The sequence below is a fragment of the Pelodiscus sinensis genome, chromosome 21, assembly GCF_052426305.1.
Source record: "Pelodiscus sinensis isolate ZL-2025 chromosome 21, ASM5242630v1, whole genome shotgun sequence".
Lineage (NCBI taxonomy): Eukaryota > Metazoa > Chordata > Testudines > Trionychidae > Pelodiscus > Pelodiscus sinensis.
Window position 1 is genome coordinate 13,415,503 of NC_143072.1, and position 11,691 is coordinate 13,427,193.

At 46.1% G+C, this 11,691-nt stretch overlaps 1 long non-coding RNA gene across 2 annotated transcripts; it reads right to left on the reverse strand.

The window, feature by feature from the left end:
* Nucleotides 1-1,985: 1,985 nt before the first annotated feature.
* On the reverse strand, nucleotides 1,986-8,806 carry LOC102443456 (uncharacterized). 2 transcript variants are annotated; one of them, XR_331349.5, is made up of 3 exons: nucleotides 8,650-8,806; nucleotides 8,185-8,327; nucleotides 1,986-4,867 (listed from the first exon to the last, which is right to left on the reverse strand). It is a non-coding gene; the product is annotated as an uncharacterized LOC102443456 (long non-coding RNA). The 2 variants fall into 2 exon arrangements; XR_331350.5 differs by having other exon boundaries at nucleotides 8,185-8,343; nucleotides 8,650-8,798.
* Nucleotides 8,807-11,691: the final 2,885 nt, after the last annotated feature.

An 11,691-nucleotide genomic window follows, 5' to 3' on the forward strand; every position in this document is an offset into this window, starting at 1 on the left:
ACACACACCCATGCTCTGACTGTGTCTCCCCCAGGTGGTGTGTACACACACCCACGCTCTGACTGTGTCCCCCCCAGGTGACGAGGAGTCCTGTGGCACCTTATAGACTAACAGATGTATTGGAGCATAAGCTTTTGTGGGCAAAGACCCACTTCATCAGATGCATGCGTGGTCTTTGCCCACGAAAGCTTGTGCTCCAATACATCTGTTAGTCTATAAGGTGCCACAAGACTCCTCGTCGCTTTTGCAGAACCAGACTAACAGGGCTACCCCTCTGATACTTCACCCCCAGATGGTGTGTGGACACTCTCACCCTCTGTGCTACCCCCAGGTGCTGTGTACACACAGCCACTCTCTGTGCCACCGCTACAGGGTGGAAGAGTGGAAACTGGTTTTTTTCCCACGTTAGCTTCTAGTTACCAAAGATTGTCCACCAAAACCATCTTCTGTGTGTGACACCCTATCTGACCATGTCACCTCCAGGTGGTGTGTGGACACACTCCCTCTCTGACTGTGCCAACCCCAGGTGGTGTGTACACACACTCTTGCTTTGTGCCACCCCCAGATGGTGTGTGGACACACCCACTCTCTGACCATGCTACCCCCAGGTGATGTGTGAGCACACCCTCCCTCTCTGACTGCCACCCCCAGGTGGTTCAAAACCAACAGCCAGTCTGTAGGCACTCACAAGGCTTCCCCACTAGAGGCCAGGCTCTGTTCCCCAGCCCAGATCTCTGAAAGCAGAGACTCTCATGCTGTCCTGTAGCTCCCCTCTTTGCCCCGAATGCAAGGAATGTCACCAAGGAGCTTGCAGGTTGCTTGTAGTTGACAAGAGAAAAGCACCTTTTCCTGCAGTAAGGAAGCAGTTCGCATTAACAAGAATTTGCAGAAACAACATGTCCCTCCCTCACCCACTTCCCCTTGTGTGTCTTCTTCCTCATCAACCCCCCTCTTGTGTCTGTGCCCCACTCACATCTAGGCTCTTCCTCTCCAATCCCAAACCCCAGAACCTGTACTCTACTATCTACCTTATATGCCCCTCCCCCATAACTGTAGTGTCTGAACACCTCACAATCTGTCAGGAATTCATCCTCACCACACAATCTTGTGCGACAGGCTAGTGCTACTATCCCTGTTGTACACATTAGGAACTGGGCACTGTCAGCCGATGGTCAGGGCAGTGTGTGTGTGTGTGTTATACACCCGAGTTTTCAACTGCTGGGACACAAGGTCCCGTTGCAGCAGGTGGCCTTAGGGATGACCGACGGGCGCCCTGAGGCTACGTCTACACTGGCCCCTTTTCCGGAAGGGGCATGTTAATTTCAGCGATCGCAATAGGGAAATCCGCGGGGGATTTAAATATCCCCCGCGGCATTTAAATAAAAATGTCCGCCGCTTTTTTCCGGCTTTTAGAAAAGCCGGAAAAGAGCGTCTACACTGGCCCCGATCCTCCGGAAAAAGCGCCCTTTTCCGGAGGATCTTATTCCTACTTTGAAGGGCGCTTTTTCCGGAGGATCGGGGCCAGTGTAGACGCTCTTTTCCGGCTTTTCTAAAAGCCGGAAAAAAGCGGCGGACATTTTTATTTAAATGCCGTGGGGGATATTTAAATCCCCCGCGGATTTCCCTATTGCGATCGCTGAAATTAACATGCCCCTTCCGGAAAAGGGGCCAGTGTAGACGTAGCCTGAAAGTTTAACGTCCGTGTCTTTGACCGCTAGGACCGGGTCCCTTCACGGCAGGTAGCCAACAGGCTGACAGATGCCCCAGAGTTTACAGGGAGAGCTTATTACACCTCAGATTTTGACTGCTGGGATACATGATCCCTTCGCAGCGGGCAGCCCTAAGGCTGAGAGATGCCCCTACAGATCTGTCCCCTGGAAGCGACACGATCCAAAAGCCCAGCTCTGCCTGTATCTGTCCCTTATGACAGGCTGGAGTTCTTTTAAATAGTGCTTGGTTCTGTTACAGCAACTGAAGGAGTCAGGTTAAAACTTAACCAGTTACAGGTTTATTAAAAAGGCTTATAAAGCATGTAGTTACAATGGCTATTGCTCTACTTCTTAACTGCTAGCAAATACAGATCTTAAAATGGTTACAAAGGAAAAGAAAGATAGGAAATAATGGTGCCAAGTGACAGCTTAATCTTTAAAGAGATCTAATACTATGTATATACTTAAACAAAGGACACATACAGGTACAATTTTTACCCCCTTCTGTGCCTCTCGACTCCAGCGGGTCATGCCAGGGTTGGTCCCTCAATTCCTCGGAAAGACAAATATGAGGTGGGCATCCCCGTGGAACCTCGGGAGGTCAAACACCTAACCCGGCCAGCAGGTAGATGGCAGATCGACGCTCAGAGTGGGTGTGCTGCTGGACCCATCTGTATACCCATAGGGGCCCGTATCCTCTTTCTTATCTAAGATGCCAAATTGTACTGGTCCATCGTTGTGGCGCCAGTTCTTACAAGGGAGTTTCAAATAATTTACACTTGTAAGAGAGAGATAACTAAATTAGGAGTACCGGACATTCTTTGCTGGGCGGGAGATTCCTCCCCCCCCGGACGAGCGTGTGATCGTATCAATATGGGTTTCAGTCAAGGACACTCCTCGGCAGCCTCTTGGTCAGCGATTAGTTTGACCACCCTCTTATCTCTGCTTACAGTTGTCCAGGGACACTTGTGAGCTAGCATATCCGGGCCTCCTGTCAAGGCTTCAAAGACTATGCTGATTTTACTGCTCTGTGTGCCCTGTATGCTTCCAGGCAAGCAAAGATGGATGTTACAGGGGGGTTCATGTCTGGCTACAGGCACCAAGATACTAAGGATTAGACTTTTAAAGCTCTTTAGCCACCTAAAGAAATAAAAGAGAGTGGCTGAGAGGGTGGTGGGGAATTATGCTGGGGGAGGAAGATGTTGAGGATGGGAACTGGGAAGCTTCTAGGGGCTGATCTCAAACCTAGCAAAATCAATGGCTTTTTCATAGAGGTGTGAAGGAATCTTGCAAATCAACACTCCCATTGGGTCTTATGGGCCTAGGCATTTTTGAGACTCACACCAGGCACCTATTAAGTATCTGTAGGTGCCTATAAACCTATACAAATCTGGCCCTAAGTCATTTGCCCAGGATCACACAGGAAGTCTATGGCAGAGTGGGAATTGTAATTGGATCTCCCAGACTAACATGTTAACCACTGCACCATCCTCCATGTCTCCTGGTCTACACTAGGGAGTTATTTCGAAATAACAAGCAGAGCATCCACACTGCCAAGCCTATTATTTTGAAATAATGGGCTGGTTATTTTAAAATTATAACTCCTGCCTTCCACGAGGAATAATACTAATTTTGAAATAGCTATTTTGAAATAGCAGTAGTGTGGACGCTCCTGTGCCGCTATTTCAAAATAACTACTCCCCAGAGTCATTCAAACTAATTACTCCCTGGGGCTTCGTGTGGCTCTAAGTTGAGGTAGCACAGCCACATTAACAGAGCCTGCCTCTGACTCATTTCGAGGCTTCCCCATAGTGTGGACATGCTAGCTCAAAATTATTATTTCTGGAGTTATTTCAAAATAATTTCCTAGTGTAAACATGCCCTCTTTCTAATTCCCATTCAAGATCCTGCCACTTCTCTTTTTCAGGGCCTGTTGGGGGCGGGGAGCAGGAGGGCCAGTTGGCCTGGGCCTCAAGCTCAGAGGGGGCCTCAAATTTAGGCACTTATTAATTTTTTGGCATTTGATTAGTTTTGCAGCTTGTTTTTATGTGCATCCCTATCGGACCAAAATGTGACCCACTTTCTCAGCTTAGAACTGCAAATTTAAGCAAATAAGATGTGAAAAAGGCTAAAAAAGGCACTTGCTAAATAAAAATATTCAAATTACGTTTCTCTCTTTTTTGTTGCCTTATTTTGTTTTCATGTGTCATTTTTTATTTTTATTATGGCTAGGGGCCTCAAAAGCTGGAAGTGATCTGAGCCTCTCTGATCTCTGAACCCGTGAGAAGGCCTGCTCTTTCTCGCTATGGGGCAGATCTAAAGTCCATTGACCTCACTGAGTTTGGGATCAGACCCTATAACCATCTTGCTTCCCATTCTCAACAATCCTCTTCCCCCACTCTAATCTCCCCGCTTCCCTCTTTCAGCTGCTCCCCTGCATTTCCATAATGGTGCAATGCTTTGGAAATGTTAAGGGCTATACAATTGCTAAGCATCATTATTCCTTTCTTCATCTCCTTGCTGCTCTCCAGAACCACTACCAAACCCATAAGAGAGCAGTGCCCCCTTGTTGTAGAGGGCTCCAGCACCTTACGTCACGAAATAATTTGCTTAGGCTACAGTATGAATGAAGCTTTAGCAATAGAAGAGGCAACAGCACCCCAAAATATTAGGAATAAGCTCCTTCCCCCACTTTCTCATTCCTACCAGTTCAGAGTCCCTGCAAAATGCACCGCCTGATTATTCTGATCACAAGAGATTACTATATATTTCCAGGCGGTCTTTTCTGCCATGTACTCACAGCCATTAGGATATTCCCCAGAGAGTCTGCAATTAGTGACCCTGAATTTACTGATACTTTTTTTATACGCTTGGCCCTTTAGGGTATGCACTTTCCCCATGGTGCATGTGGCATCGATAATCTCCTCAGGAGCATGAATGAATGTGTTAAGTTTTTTACAGCCGTTTCTAGTCATTGCGATCCATTTGTTTCTCATTTCACTATTACATCTGTTGTGGTCGATGGTGTCCAATAGGGTCAAATGCTTCCGTCTGAAGGCCGGTGGGTTCTGAGCATGAGAGATGCTGATGACAGATGTGGCAATGAACAGCAGACACATAAAAGACACTCTCTTCAAAGCCATGTTGCTTAGCTGGACCTATGTTAAAAACAAAGACACAAAGGGATGGAGATCCGAGGAAGGACTTCATAGTTGTATAGATATTAAGGCCAGAAGGGACTCTGTTTCATCTAGTTTGACCTCCTGCATCACAGAGACTATAGAATTTCACACACTCATTCTTGTATCAATAGAGTTGCCAGATACCTTCACAAAACATCCCAAATATGGCAGGGAAAAAAATTGGTTGAACAAAAAACAACAAAACCACAATGCACTGGAGACCAAAGTTGTTAAGCAAAAAAAAAAAAAAAGGTAGCTGCGCCTTTAAATTCCCCCGCTCCCCCGCCCCCACCAGATGCAGCAGGGGGAAAAATATCCCTGTCAGACTTCCATCCAAGAAAAACAGAAAATACTGGACATTTTACATGTCCGGTATTTTCTGTTTTTTTTTTTTTTTTACCAGACAGAAGATGTAATTACTGGACTGTCCGGGCGAAAACTGGACACCTGGCAACCCTATGTATCAAGTGTTTAATTTGGGATTAAACTAAGAGCATATGTTTTGGACATCCCATCTTGATTTCAAGATCTTAAGTGATGCAGAGTCTACCAGGCCTCTTGATAAATTGCCCCAAAAGTTAATTACTGTCTGATAAAAATGTCCACCTTTGACTTCCCACTAGCCTTAAAATGTCTCACTGCTGCTACAGCAGTGCAGCTTCCCTGGCAAAAGCAAGGACAATAGATAAGGCCTTGGACGCCACAGGCAATATTATCATGGTGTTAGCTCGTGTTGCTCTCAGCAAAGATCAGGTAGAAAAACTGCCAGCACCTTGTTCACCTGAAATAGTCAGAAATGATATGGATAAAAAGCCAAGTGTTGACACAGCTACATAATATAATTTGCTGCACACCTGTGTTTGGTGCTGTCCAAACAGGAGACAGTCTGTGCTCCAAGATGCTTAGAAGTCTAAGCAGCTAATACAGTATTGCTGGCCATGTCAGTGCCTAAATAGACAGACATAATATAGAACAAAACAGTGATAGAGGCTGGGGATTTCTAACACATGGGGAATAATATCTGTTTTATATTTGGAATGGCTATGTCTTTCTATGCAGATCAGCTTTCCAAACTGCGAGAATCATACGTAGCTAGAAAGATTCAGGAAGGCGTTATCCACATTGTTACTGTTTTTATGCCCACATGGGTGTTTGCTGTGGAATGACTTTGTTTTTCAACTACAAAGGTTTGTGTTTAAAAAGCTCTCTGCCGAACATCTACAGGTGTACGCTTCAGATTGCTTCCTGAAGTTGTATTAAATCATCATCATCCCAAACTACCCAGAATGATTTCTGGCAAAGTGCTCGAGGTGGTCTGATTGCATTTGCAATGTATATCCCTCACTGGCAATCTTCTCGCACCCCTAGAGCTTGGATAAGTGTTAACCCCAGAACTACTTGCATCCTAAGCAAGGGAACATTTATTACTAGGGCTTCTTATTTTCAGAAATAACCAATAAACACCCCCGTTCTCTATCAATATGAAATGGAAGTTTATCTAATATACACCAGAAATGGTTACTCAGTATGTGTTGACTCCACTCCTTTCCCTGTGCAGTTTGTTTATAAGGTGATATCTCTGCTCCCTGGCTTGTAGCTAATGGCTTGTCTAGACAGAGCAGTAATGTCGACTACAGGCGTGTGATTTCTAAAGTGCACTAATATGTTGTGTATTAATTGGTCCATTTAGACCCTGCTTGTGTGCTAAGGATTCCCTAGTGTGCTTTAACATTGTGCTATTTGAAACAGTACTGTGCATATATGCAAAGAGACAACCCTTAACACCACTTTCCCTGATATTTTGACATCATAGAGCTCACAAACTGCTAAAAATAAAATGAATAAAACCAAAAAAATCCACAGGCCCCCTCTATAACATGCCCCCAACTTCAGGAAGCTGACATAAGGCAAATAACCTACATTCTGGGTATGTAGCCAGGGAATCTTAGACAATCTAGACCTCTTTGCAGTTGATCAGCACTGACTTGACATACTAGAGATGTCTAGAAGACTGGACCAGCGTCAAACTGGTTGATTTCCGTGCACTACTATGTGTTCTGGAATTGAGTTTTACAAGGCTTGCTAGTTTTGCAGATATTTAATTTGGCAGATGGTGGTACAGTTAAATGATAGGAGTGGCAAAGCTGTATTTTATAGACATATCCAAATGGATACAAATGATAATTTTAGAGCTGGGGGGAGAGGGGGCACGGGACACCAGAAGTTTCAAATTACTTTTTTTTTCTTCAAAATTAGCTTTAAAAGGTAATTTTAGCTTTGGCACCAAGGGACCAGAGAGCATCAATAAAGCAGATCCTGAGTCTGTTCTATTGGCTAGAAGCACCTGGGGTTATTTTATGGGCAAAGACATATCTCACAGGTGGGGAACCTCATGTCCAGTTGCCCCCAGCTTGCCTGTATTCGGTCCCTGGAGCACACAAAATCTACTAGCCGGGGCCCCTCTAGGCTCTGGTGTGTGAGGGGAATGTGAGGAGAGTCTTTCTCCTTTTCAGCCAGGGGTCATGTTGTCAGTGAGAGATTTTTCTGTTTGTTTTGGTTTGGTTTTTGGGGGTTTTTTTTTTTTTTTTTTTTTTGCTTCTCACTTGCGTGCGGTCCTTAACTGATTTTTTCTGTGGGTCAGCGGTGCCTGACACAAGAAAGATTCCCCACTCCTGACACATCTGATTGTGTGTCTGTATCCAAATGAGAACTCTTTTGCCTTTGTAAGGCTGCAGCATTGTCTGAGTGGTGCAGGGATGCTAAGTGCAGCAAGAGAGAGCTGTAAAATCTCTGTAAGATGCTGATTTTGAACTCTGTCACCCTGCTGCCAAGGCTCCTGAGTGCTGTTTAAAATCTGGCCCATAAGTGCTTAAACGGTAGTTGAACTGTTTGCAAAATCTGTTCCAATCCTAAGTGCATGTCACATGCAGAACTCTCAATGGACAAGCAAAATTCTTTGTACAGAGCACTGAGGTCCTAGGTTTACATAGCAGGGCTGGGAGCCCAGAAGAAAATGCAGAAGTTTACTGAGGGGAGAGGAAGCTCTTCAAAGAGAGACAACACAAACCCCACTTGAATTAAACATTCTAGTCACAACTTGTTCTGCAAGTTGCAGAAGCATTTTCTCTTCCTTCTCATGGACTGCAGCCATGGGATCTGCCTCCTGCTTTTATGCCCTGGAGGAAAGAAAAACAGCCCAACTTGTTTACCCACTCTCCTCATCAGATCTGGTGCAATCAAAAACTCTCTTCTTTCCCCATTAAAAAAAACCCAACAAAACTCAAATTACTTACCAAGTTATATTGCTCTTCTTCAACTGCTGATGTATGTCCTGCTACTCTGCGGGCCTTCCACTAACTATTAAGCATTTGATTACTTCTGAGGTGACCTCTCCAATGGTTCATGCCTATCAGTTGGCAGAGAAAAACCAGATGATCTGAAATAGCAAATACCTAAAAGTTTAAAAGAGAATTGTGCATGGCTTATTCTCCCTCCAACTCATTAGTTTTCAACATACTTGCATTTTGCTCTAGGTGTACATAATCTTTGTGTCTAAACTTAATTTCTGAAGTATTTGGAAGATATCTAATCCTTAGGTTAATATATCCATAATGGCTGAAAAGAAAATCAGAACCCCTTATTCAGAGTTGAGTTTGCACTCTGAATCAATACAATATTGTCCCAACCTTGAATTGATTAAAATACACTCAGTACAGACTAAACTTCATTACTCAGATTTTCTTTTCAAGTTCTCTTACCAGTTTTGAAATGGATTGATGGACTTTGTCTTTGTTTCAGTTTCTGCAGCTTCTGCTTGAAATGCTGTTTTGTAACTTCTGTGAGGAATGTGAGTCAGTTAATTGGCACAGATATCCCTGCGCCTTTTGCTACAGCAGTATACTAAAAGGACTATAATTTTTCTTTCTCCAGCAGCGGAAGACCACTACTGTTCCAAAACTGTCCTAAACAGATCCTTGATCTTCTTTATAATTCACTTACATCAACAGGATTCTCCATATAAAATGCAGACTTTTCAAGGGAGAAGAAGGGAATATAAAGTAAAATCTACAAAGACAAATACAGGGCCAAGAATCCAGATCCAATTTATAATATACAATTGAGTAACGATCACATTTCTAACCCAGCCTTAACTGGCCTTTCATTTTTTTGCCCACAAGTTTAGAGATTGAAACTACTCAAAAAGAAGTTAGCAATGGTTTGCTGCCAAACTCGGGAATGTATTGAATAGGGTCATGCAGGGACCTGTACTGGGTCTGGACTAAGGATGTAAAGGACTAGTCGACTAGTTGACTATCCGATAAGCAAATGCTTATTGGATAGTGGAGTTGACTAGTCAATATCCCCCCCTCCGCTTGCTACCTCTATCAGATGGAGGAAGCAAAGAGGGGGTGGGGAAGTGGGTACTTTAAAGAAGCAGCGCTGCACAGCTGATCCAGGGCTCTGTGTGGTGCTGCCCCTTTGAAATGCTGCTGCGGCGTTTGCATGGAGCCCAGGGTTAGCTGGGGAGTCCCCAGCTGATCCCGGGTTCCAGGGAAATGCCGCACTTTGCGTGGCATTTCAAAGTAGCAGCGCAGCATGGAGCCTGAGGTTAGCGGGGGACTTGGAGTCCCCCTCTGACCTCGGGCTCCATGAGGGCACTTCCACTTTGAAATGCACAAGAGCCCCTGCTGGGGACTCTTATACATTTCAAAGCTGGCACCCCTGTGGAGCCTAGAGTCAGTGGGACTTCCTGCTGGCCCTGGGCTGCACCTGAGTTCTGCATTCCTCCTTTGAAATGTACAAGAGCCCCAGCAAGGCTCTTGTACATTTCAAAGAGGGAATGCGGAAGTGCCTATCCACTAATCGAGTACTCAGTGGAAATTCCATCGACTACTTGACCAGTAAATTACTCAATATTTAACGTCCTTAGTCTAGACTATTCAATATTTTCATTTATGACTTGGATAATGGATTGGAGAGTATGTTTATAACAGTTGCAGGTGAAACCAAGCTGGGAGAGGTTCAAAGCACTTTGGAAGATAAGATTAGAATTCAAAACAACTTTGACAAAACTGAACAATTGGACCAAAATGAAGAAGGTGAAATTCAGTAAAGATAATTGCAAAAAAATACACTTTGAAGACAAAGAGCAAATGCATACCTACTAAATGGGGAATAACTGGTTTTGCGGCAGTATGCTGAAAAGACTCTGGAGGTGATATTGGATCACAAATTGTGCTTGAGTCAAGTGTGATGCAATTGCCAAAAAGCCTAGTATGATTCCACGGTGTATTAATAGGAGTGTCATTTAAGACATGGGAGGTAATGTTCCTGCTCTACTCAACACGGGTGTAGCCTCAGATAGAGTACTCTACAGATTGCACCTCCCAAAAGAGGAACTCTTTGGTTCCCGGATCAGAGACCCTCCCCCAATAGACTAGTGGCAGTAGGGCAATCTAGGAGCGGGGCAGGTTGAAGCAGTGGGATGGGGCAGGGGCTGGCAGCAGCCCTCTGCAGTCCACAGCAGTGTGGCTGGAGCCAGCAACTGCCCCTAGCAGCCTGTGGCTCTGGGACCAGGGCTGGGGCAGCCCCAGGCAGCACAGAACCGGGCTGACAATAGCCCATGGCAGTGTGGGGCCAGGGCCAGAGCCCTGGGCAGCCCACGGAGACAGTGCCAGAGCCTGCAAACTACCACGGGGCAGAAGCCAGAGCCCTTGGCAGATCACGGTAGTGGGCCTGGGGCTGACAGAAGCCCTCAGTAGCTCCCAGCAGCATGAGGCTGGAGTCCAGGGCAGCCCACACAAGTGAGGCCATAGCCCAGGGGCTACCCTGAGGCTGTGACTGGAGCCCGAGCCCTTGACAGCCTGACCAGGGCCAGCCCTCGGCTGCCCATGGCAGCACAGGGCTGGAGCCTGTGGCAGCCCGTGGCAGTGCAGGCTACTAGAGCCCAGCAGGCAGCCCAGCAGGAGCAGCAACCCAGCAGGCAGCCTGGAGCTGGAGGCAGTGGGTATTGCCCCAGAGCTGGCAGTGCTGAGAGTAGTCAGCTGCTGGGGCCTGTAGCAGGAAATCTTCCCTAGTATAGAAAATTCCCTGGTTTGGGACCGGTTAGGTCCCAAGGGTGCCAGGCCAGGGAGATCCAACCTGTATCAAGTACTGGTGTCACTTTAAGAAAAGATGTGAACAAATTGGAGAATCCAGAGGAGAACAACACAAATGAATAAAAAGTTTAGAAAACCTGCCTGATTGGCCTTGAGAAACAAAGGCTGGCGGGGCAAGGATATGAAAACAGTCTTCAAATCCAGGAATGTTAGAAGGATGGTGACCAATAGTGCTTCTCCACCATGGTCACACGAGGGAAGTGGTTTTGGGCTTATCCCGCAGCAAGGGAGATTTAGGCAGCTATCTCCCACCCCCTAGATTGGGGTGTGGTGGGGGAGAGCTGTAAGGGTAGCTTGGCTCAGAAAGAGGCTCCTAGGGTAGCATCCAGGCTAGACAGGTAGGTGTCAGGGATAGTCTGGGGTTAATTGGTCCTGCCCCAGGGCCACAAGGGGCTGCCCTATGGGAGCTTTTGAGGCCCCTTGGAGCTGCTCCCTGCTGTGAGCTAGGGATATGAACAACTAGATGACTATCCGATAAGCAGGGACACACTAGCTGAGTAGTCGCTTCCCCCGCTATCAGAAAGAGGCAGCAAGTGGGGGGGAAAGCTGAGTACTTCAGTGTAGAGACCCGGGTTCCCAGGCTCCATAGGCGCTGCCACTTTGAAATGCTGCGTGCAGCCCTACGTCAGGCTCCCCACAGCT